Genomic DNA, 9,003 nt, shown 5'->3' with positions numbered 1-9,003 from the left:
TGGAGGAATTTCTTGCAGAAATCTTCTACAGTTTTTCTGTCTAATAGGTGTCAGATCTTTAAAAGGTAAAGCATGTCTTTAATTTTTGGCCCTTGTGAGGACCTCCTCAGGTAGTATGAAAGATTTCCTTCAGTAGTGTCCTTTCTTCCTTTTGTGTTCAAAGGTATCTGATTTCCTTTCATTCAAGGATAGGTCTGCTTTTAAACTGTGCTGTGAGTAACACTGGCAGTAATGTATTTCCTTTAGCTAAGGGAATTTGAAATTAGGATAACTCGAAATATCTGAAATTACTGAACAAGCCCTGAGAGAGAGAAAATATATATATATGACTCATGGCTGTTGACAATTTTTTTTTTTTTTAAACGGGCAAGATTTTCAGAATGAGTAAAGTCCAGTGTTACTGAGAAACAGGAATTACCAGTATGTCAATAAGCTTTTAAAATAGCTCTTTCCATTGCTCTCATATGTAGAAACTAATTGCATGAATAGTTTTATCATTTTAATAGTTTTTGTTATGCTGAAGGAAGAAGGTACTGTAAGTTTTACATACATTTTCATGTCTCTCATACATACTTTTGACTGAACAATTAAAGGAAGTAAAAGAAATGGGAGGATGGTCTTCCTCATCAGTCAAGTCCTGATGTTGCATGAGACAAAGCAGACAGAGTTACTGGGAAGTCTTAGATTTAAAGATTTTTCTGCCCCTGCCATTTATTGAACGGGGAATTAAACATAATTTGAATCACCTATGTTTTGAAAACAAGCATTTCTGTAAAAATACAATTTAAAACTTTTTTTTTTTTTTTAATTCCAGGGTCCAGAAGGAATAAGCTGTCTTGCCCAACTTTGCCTAGTTTCAATTTCATATACCTTTCTTCTGCAAGTATTGTATTTGTTGCAGTAAAACCATTTCTTTGGGCACTGAGTCTAAAATTTAGATGTTAGGATGGGTATCCTACTGTTTTCCATGCATCATCTTTTCAGTCCTAGTGATGTATAGCTGAATAGCATTTTCCAGGGAAGGACGCTTTATTGAGCAAGGTTGACAGTCCTCCTCCATGCTCCAAGAACCAGACTAAAACACATTTCTACAAGGAAATTTTATCAAGAGGTTGTAGAGAGCAGGGAACATATTCATGGTAGTTTAGACACTCATGCTGGTTATTTGTTTTCCCCTTCATGGTTATTTCTGTTTTGGCTTGTTTTGTGTTATGGAGATAGCAAATAAACAAAACTATTTGTGATTTAAGGCTGGTGGGCATGTCAGCATCACCTAGATCCTCTCTCCCTAGCCCCCAGTGAGTTGGGTAAGACAGTCACAAGAAAATGAGAGAGCTCAATGGGTTGAGATGAAGACAGGATGAAGACAGATGAAAACAGCAAAAGCTGCATACACAAGCAAAGGAGAATAAGGAATTCATATCCTCCTTGCCATTAGCAGGTGTTCATCGCCTGCAACAAGTAGGGCTCCTTCACCTGTAGTGGTTTCTTGGGAAGACAAATGCCATCACTCCAAATGTGCCCACAGTCCTACTTTAGGTGGTTTGGAATATCTCCTTGGCCAGTTAGGGTCAGCTGTCCTGAACTCTGTCCCCTCCCAACCTTCTCACTGATGCAGTGGTATTACAAGCAGGGAGGGCCTTGGCTCTGTGTAAGCACTGCTCAGCAACAGCTAAAACATCCCTCTGTTTTCAGTGCTGATTTGCTTACGAATCCAAAGCATAAGTCCATATAAGCTACTTGAAAGAAAAAGTCCGAGACAAAATCAGGACAAATTATGCCCACAAACCCACTCCATCCCCACGTCCATACTGTTCATATTAGGCTCATGTCCCATGTTATCCATCCTTATTATCCTCACCACCTACACACCACTTCCTGTCTTTTCATTTATGCACAGATCCTTCATGTATGGAGTGCCCTTGTAAAATGCCCACAGATGTTCACTGAGCTCATTCAGTCCATGACTAGGAGCTTCATCTGTTCTGGTGATTGCTCAGGACAGAGAGCTGGTGTGTTGTGGGGAGTTCCTGGGCACAAAAGTCAGGTCAGGTCACAGCTGCGCTTGTGCTGCCTTGCGTGAGGCTCGTCTGCTGCTCGTTAAGGTAGGTCCTTTTACAGGAATTCCTGTAACATAAAATGCAAATCATGGATTACAACAAATTAAAGGTCTTTCCATTAAGTCTCCAGCCCTTGTCCCTTTGGGCCAGGCCATAGCATCTAACATCCTCCCCTTGCCCCTGCTCCCATGTGAGGTCCCTCCTGTGGGGTATGGGATATAATTTTTCAAGAATTGGTAAAATATGAGTCCTGTCCTTAGCTACAGTCTTTCCAGATGAGACTTCTCTAGTGTGAGCCCCCTGCAGGGCCACTGCTTCTAATGGGTGTCATGAATTGGTGATTGAGATTGTTTAATGAACCACTGTCGAAGAGTTTTAGCAAAAGCATTATTAATAAGATGTGTAAAACTGTGAAGTACAGCTTGGTGCCAGAGTTCACTCTATTACTGTGTGGCCCAATCGTTTGAACAACGATTCAAAATTACCAGGCACAAATCAAAGTTACCATTCTTCCAAGGCTATATGCAATATCAATCACTTAAAAAAGACCTACCTTTGGGAAAATGGCCTCTTTATTTCAAGGAGCAACCTTGAGAGGCCACCCAGGGGCGATCACTTCCAGGCTGCCTGGCAAGCAGAACTCAAAGAAGGCTCACTTAGGCTGTCATATTTGTGGAATAATGTGGTTTGCTTATAGTCAATTTGTGTACAATGGGACAAGTATGCATGACACTCCTTGTGCCCATAACTCCCTTTGTTCTGTGACAAATGATCCTTGGAAAAGCCACTTGCTGTTCATTTTTTAATCGCATGATCAGTGTTCCAAGCTCATGAGCATGGATGCTCACTGGGTCACTCTGCTCCTTTGTGGGTTTTCAGAGAACAGATAAAACTGGAGTTCTTGGCCCATTAATGGCTCAGATCTTTATCTTCTCTCAAACCTGTTCTGTTTGGCTAAGGGGACACGTGCATCTCTCATAATGGGTACCTGTCTATAGGCCACAGCACCTGCCAAGAGCTGGCTCTGGTATGGGGTTTCCATAGGCTGAAGCTTCCTTTAGAGCACATTCACCTGTGTGGAATCCCTTTTCCTGACTTCTGGTGCGGTGTTGGACATTTTGTACATAGCAATGGAGCATAGTATGTTCTCAGCACTTCTTTCTTGCACTGATTTTCGTTTCTAGTTTTCTTTCCCTTATTCTTCCTTTCTGGTGTGCTTAGTTTTTCTTCCAGTTTCTTGTGAACTCTTGTCTTCCCATGTGTAATGGTGCCTTCTAACAAAGAAACTTGGGCTCCTTCTTGATTATCCATTTATTACTGTGCCTGTATTTAGGCACTGCATAGAAAAGCTAGTGCTAGTATAATCACAGGCAGTTGTGTTGTACTTACCCTTACACTTTTAAAAAATTCCACATAATATTAATATTAATGAAATACTGTTCTGTTTCATTGTGTTCAGTTGTCTTAGTATTAGCATTTTTATGTTTTGTGATACTAAAAATCTATGTCTCTAAAGGTGCTAGATTTCTAGCATTATTTTGATGTTTACAGAATTCTTTCTTTTACTCTTATGGATAATAGTTTTGAAAACAATGCATTTAACTAGTAAAAACTATGTCATTAAAAGGCCTATAATAGTTGCAGATTCATTTATCTGCTCTTAGTGTGGATCTTATGTTGCTCAATGTTAGCAAATATTGAATGGAATTGGATTCATTGACTCGATTTTCATCTTCCACTCTCCTCATTATTTTTTTCCTAATTGAGAGTTGTTGTTGTCTGTGCCATGTGAAGCAAGGAAAGACTACAACATTACTTTTGTCATGAACTCTAAGAAATTTCTGTTGATTTATTTTCATTAAATGAAATTGCTCGTAACTTCTATGAAGCTACAATGCTTCAGTTTAACTACATGACCTAGACTGGATATATAGGAATATGTTCCATATTTTTATCTGGAATTACTTAAAAGAGGCATACAATTTAAAGGGCTAGGAAAAAGCTCTTAATTTTTCCTTTTTTTTTTTTAAATTTTATTTCTATTAGACATATATTTGTTATCTAAAGAAGGCCTATTGAGGCATATTTTTGCAGGGGATGTGTCTGGAGTTGGGGGGTGTTGTCATGAATAGTATTTCGATTGACAGGTCATTCTAGCATCCCTCTGAGCAAATAGAATCTGTGCAAGTAATCACTCCAGCATTCTTCTAAGAATGTTGTACTGAACTAGGAATCACCATTTGCAGAACAACGGGCATAAAGGTGCATGTCCAAGGAGAGCTAGAAGGTTGCTAGCATTAGCAATATTCCTGTCCCTGCTGCTCTCCTGACTCCTAGCTACACACTGCTCTTTGGTTTTTGGTTTTTTTTCCAGTGCTTAGTTTCATCTAGTACCTTTGACAGCTGCTCCAACTCAGTAATCTGACAAAAAACTGACCCTGCAGTGGGAAGTTCAAGAAACCTTTGGACAGTGCTCTCAGACCCATGGTGTGACTCTTGGCTCTTGTGCTGTGCAGGGCTAGGAATTGGACTTGGTGATCCTTGTGGGCCCCTTTCCAGCTCAGGGTATTCTATTTTTTTGATTTATTACCAATTAAACAGAGTGGGATACTGAGAAATAAGAACACATTTATAACCAGCTTCCCTCAGCCTCAACATCACTCTCGATTCCTCTCATTTCCTGAGCTGTGCGGGGGAATAGGGAGTGGGAATTGCAGTTAGTTTATAATGCTCTCTTCCTGCTCCAGAGTGGGATCTCTCCTGTGCAAGACAGTCCTCCTTGTACCTTTCCATCATGGTTTCTCTTCATAGGTTCAGTTGTTGAGAACAGACTGCTCTAGTGTAGATCGCCCATGGCCTGCAGCTCCTGCCAGGAGCCTTCTCCAGCATGGGCTTTTCAGGAACTGCAGATTCCTTCAGGGTATATCCGCCTTCTCTGGCGTGGGCTCTAAGGGCTGTAGGTGGATCTCTACTGCCTGGACCATCTCCTCCTCCTTCTTCAATGACTTTGGGGTCTGCAGAGTTGTTTCTCTCAGTTATTGTCGCCCCTCTCAGCTGTTGTGCAGTGTTCTTTACCCTTTCCTAAACACCTTATAGCAGAGGCATCACCAGCATGGCCAAGGGGCTCGGCTTTGGGCAGCAGCAGGTCCATCTTGGAGCTGACTGGAACTGGCTCTGTCTGTCATGGGGGAAGAAGCTTCTGTTGTCTCTCAAAGATCCCTGCAGCTGAGCCCAACCTAATTCAGTGTCCTTCTTAGCAAAGGAATGTGCCGTGAATTTAATTCATACTTCATATATAATGCATAATTGAACTTAAGTACTTGAAATGATCTCTCATCTGCTTTATCCTTGGAGGCTAATCCCAACTCTATAAAACGTTCTCCCTTTAATATTTTCTATTTTTGCATAACAAAGGGAAAACAAAGGGCATTTCAGTGAACTTTTAATCTTACATTGTGCTACTGATAGTGATCTGGATATTAAATGAAAGCAGAGGCATCTTATGTGTTTTCCCTTTTAAGCAAGCAATTAGTCTCATCCAGCTTGTTCAGTTTTTAATTGTATGAAATTAGCAGTTTGCTATTTTGTCTTTCTATAAAAATTGTTGATCTTTCTTGACAAGAGAATTTTGCATGTTTTGATACCTGGTCAGAGCAGAAGCATTAGAAGGTGATTTATTGTGAATAAAATGCTTTTCAAATGCTATTAAAATGCAGAGTAGGAGAACTAACACATGCTGTCTTGTCTTCAGACTTCTGAAACATATCTGTGATTCCCAAGAGAAGATCAGGAGTGTTTAAAGCAGTTTCAGGCTGTAAAAGTGAATTTCTGCTTGAAGTCTCCAGTTTTACTAATGCAGGCACAACTGTATTATATAAAGAGGAAGGAAATTTTTTTTGCTGGTTTGCTGATATATTTCTGTTCTGTCAACCAAAGTACAATTCCTTGTTCTTAAACAAGTTTATGCCAAATAGTTTACAGTATGGTGATGGAGAGAATGAGTAAAAAAATCTTACCTTGAACTCTCTATCATGTTTTGAAAAATCTTAGCTTAGGATTCAGAAATAGATGTAAGTTTCCATAATTTCCAAGAACAATAATTTTATTTTGATTTGAAACACACTGGCAAGTGTCTCTGGATTGTACAACATTAAAATTCTTTTTTAGGTACTTCTTTGTCTCACACCTGAATGTGCATTGTGTTGAGGAGAGGCATTTGTTGTATTTACTTTAGGAATGGGAGGGAAATGTGACTGGGAGGATAGTCCTAGGACAGCTTTACTTGTTGGCAAATAACCAAGTCCTAAGAAGAGGCTGTTCAATAAGATCACATTATAAAGTAGTAGTTAAATCTTTTCTGCATATTTTTTTTTCTTACACATTTTTTCTGTTTCCACAAAGCTGTCACACAGTATTAAAAAACTGACAATTCTAGACTAGATTCTTAATCTTTTAAGTTTGTCCATTCTGCCCCAAATCTGGGAGAAGCTAAGAATGACAGCTGGGTCCAGAGGTTGGTGACAGCAATTCTGACACCTTGAGTTGTGGTTTGTTTGCTTCCCTTGGTTTTTCTGTGTTTTCTCATGTATATCCTGATGCTCACCAAAAAAAATTCTGAGGCTGATTTTAGTTTCTGTATATTCTATAAATTTTTGCCCAGTCACCCTTGGAATAATATCCTTGCTTTTTCTTTGAATAAACATATGCATATAAAATTATCTGTTTCTTTGCATCCTTCTGTTTGTGATTTCCATAGCTGCTATTGCTGTATGAGTTGCCTACTAAATACAATTGAATGCTTTCTTTATTAATAGGGTTTGCTTAGGGTTTGGGGCCATAGGGTTTATGATTTTCTCTTGTTACAGCAGTTAGGAAACTGCAAGTTGTGTTGTGAACATGTTGGTCTCCAGAAGGGAAGAGTATCTAGAGTTCTTCATCCTCCATTTGTTTGCTGTATAAAACTTCAATTGGTTTAAAAAACAACAAAAAAAATCTTTCTGGTGGGTAAAACTTACCATACTTACTGAATTGACAGAGCATTTAAAGGATTTTACTCAATTATTTTTCTTGGTACAGATAGTCTATCTTAAGATAGTAAGTAGAATTTACTTTCCCAATAGGAAACCCATAAAAATGCTTCATGTATCATCAGAATATCTCAAAATAAGCTTAGATTCAGATATTGAATTTAACTTTTCTCATATGTTGTGTTGCCCTTATAAACAATCCTTCTAAGGAGAGCTTAATATCAATTACCATTTTATTCTTCTAGTTAAACAGGAAAGAAATAAATATTTTCTAATTTCAACCTATTTGGAAATCATTCAAAGAATAAATCCAGTTAGAATGAATCCAGTTTCACTGCTGCAATGCATACAAGAACATTCAAATCACAGTCCTTTATTTAATGTATTACTATTGTTCTTCCTGTGATGGACTGGGCAATATGTTTCTGTATAATATTTCTTTTTAAAATAGGCATCGTACTTATTGTCAGCAGAACAAATTTTGGAGAAGGTTAATTTAAACATTAAGAGCAATCATGTTTCTCTTTTTTTATTATCCCTTTGGTATTCATATCTGAAGGTTTTGTTGGTAGCAGAAGATAGGAATTTGCACAATATAAATTAAAGCAAAAGGCAAGCCATATTTGAAAAGTTACCATTTTCATTTTTTAATATGTTTAATACTACACCAAAAAATATGTTTAATGCTATGAATCCAGTATGAGTTGCTCCCCAAGCAGGGGGCAGCTGTATGCCTGCAGCTTTTTTGTTGTGATAGAAGGCCAGCAGTTGCCTGCTGGCACACTGACCAATTGATCTGATAGAAAATCAGTATACTGCAGGGATGGGCAGGGGGCGAGGGTATCGTCTTCCTGAATAAACACAGAGCAAGAAGAGAAAAATACAAGGCTGCCAACAATTACAATGGGTGATTGGAGGTGCTTTTCCATGGGGCAGTCTGCTACTACAGAGGGTTGTTGTGACCCAAGGGCAGGACCCAGCGCTTGGCCTAAGTTGAACTTCATCCACCTGGCTTCACCCCATTGATTAAGCCTGTCTAGAAACTTCCTGCTCTCCAGATCAACACTCACACCAGCTTAGTGCCATCTATGAACTGTCTTAGGTGGCACTTGTACCCCTGGCCCAGATCGCTGATAAAGATGTTGAGTAAGTTTGCAGCTGGCTTCATCCTCTTTGTACCCTTCCTTCATACATTTCTACACCTTGATGAGATCTCCTTGAGTCTTCTTTCTTGGGCTTGAACAGTCCCTGCTCCCTCAGCCTGTCCTGGTAGGAGAGATACTCCAGTGTCTTCAGCATCCTCATGGTACTTGCTTGGACTGTCTCCATGTCCATGTCCATGTCTTTCTCACACGAGGGAGCCCAGCACAGGACACAGCACTCTGTGTGTGGCTTTAGGAGCACCGAGGGGAAGGCTCCCCTCACCCCTAGATATGTTTTGTAAGATCTTTTTTATTGATGTTGAGTATCAAAAGGTTGTCTGATTTGGTGGCTTCTTGTGAAATGTGTTTTCCTATGGATCTCTGTCCTATGTGGCTGCATTTAGTACATTAATCCCTAAGCAGATTCCACAACATATTATCCGGTGTATTTGGAAGCAAAGTGTTCTAAACTGGAGGCCTAGCTGCAGTTCATTTGTTGAACTGGCTATTTTTGTATATCCAGTTATTGTCTAAGCTTAAAATTTTGCCTAAGACAAAGTGTGAACTTGGCTCTAGCTGAAGACAGAGCACAGGGAATCCTTGCTCATTTCCATTACTTCATTGCATAAGAAACAAAACCAGAGATTAATTTATGAGAAATTACCATCTGTGATAGATTTGGCTATTAATCCGCATGAATTATTATAATCTTCTAATTTCTCTTTTCTTTGGAGGTAGTGGTGGTGGAGGGTGTGGTTTCTGCTTCTAGCTTGT

General features: G+C 39.2%; 1 protein-coding gene across 4 annotated transcripts in view; it reads left to right on the top strand.

The window, feature by feature from the left end:
* The first annotated feature begins 2,022 nt into the window (after positions 1–2,022).
* Positions 2,023–9,003, top strand: part of PAM (peptidylglycine alpha-amidating monooxygenase) — a 71,282-nt gene continuing 64,301 nt past the window's right edge. The window contains exon 1 of one of the 4 annotated variants that reach the window (XM_031064592.1): positions 2,023–2,105. The gene's annotated coding sequence lies outside the window, so the exon portion shown is untranslated. The remainder of the gene's footprint in view (positions 2,106–9,003) is intronic. The other 3 variants (XM_031064593.1, XM_005430199.2, XM_005430201.2) reach the window with 3 other exon arrangements.

This window comes from Geospiza fortis, unplaced genomic scaffold (assembly GCF_000277835.1).
Source record: "Geospiza fortis unplaced genomic scaffold, GeoFor_1.0 scaffold249, whole genome shotgun sequence".
Classification (NCBI taxonomy): Eukaryota; Metazoa; Chordata; class Aves; order Passeriformes; family Thraupidae; genus Geospiza; species Geospiza fortis.
Note: the sequence above shows the minus strand (reverse complement) of the source record. Positions and strands in the feature narration are given on the sequence as shown.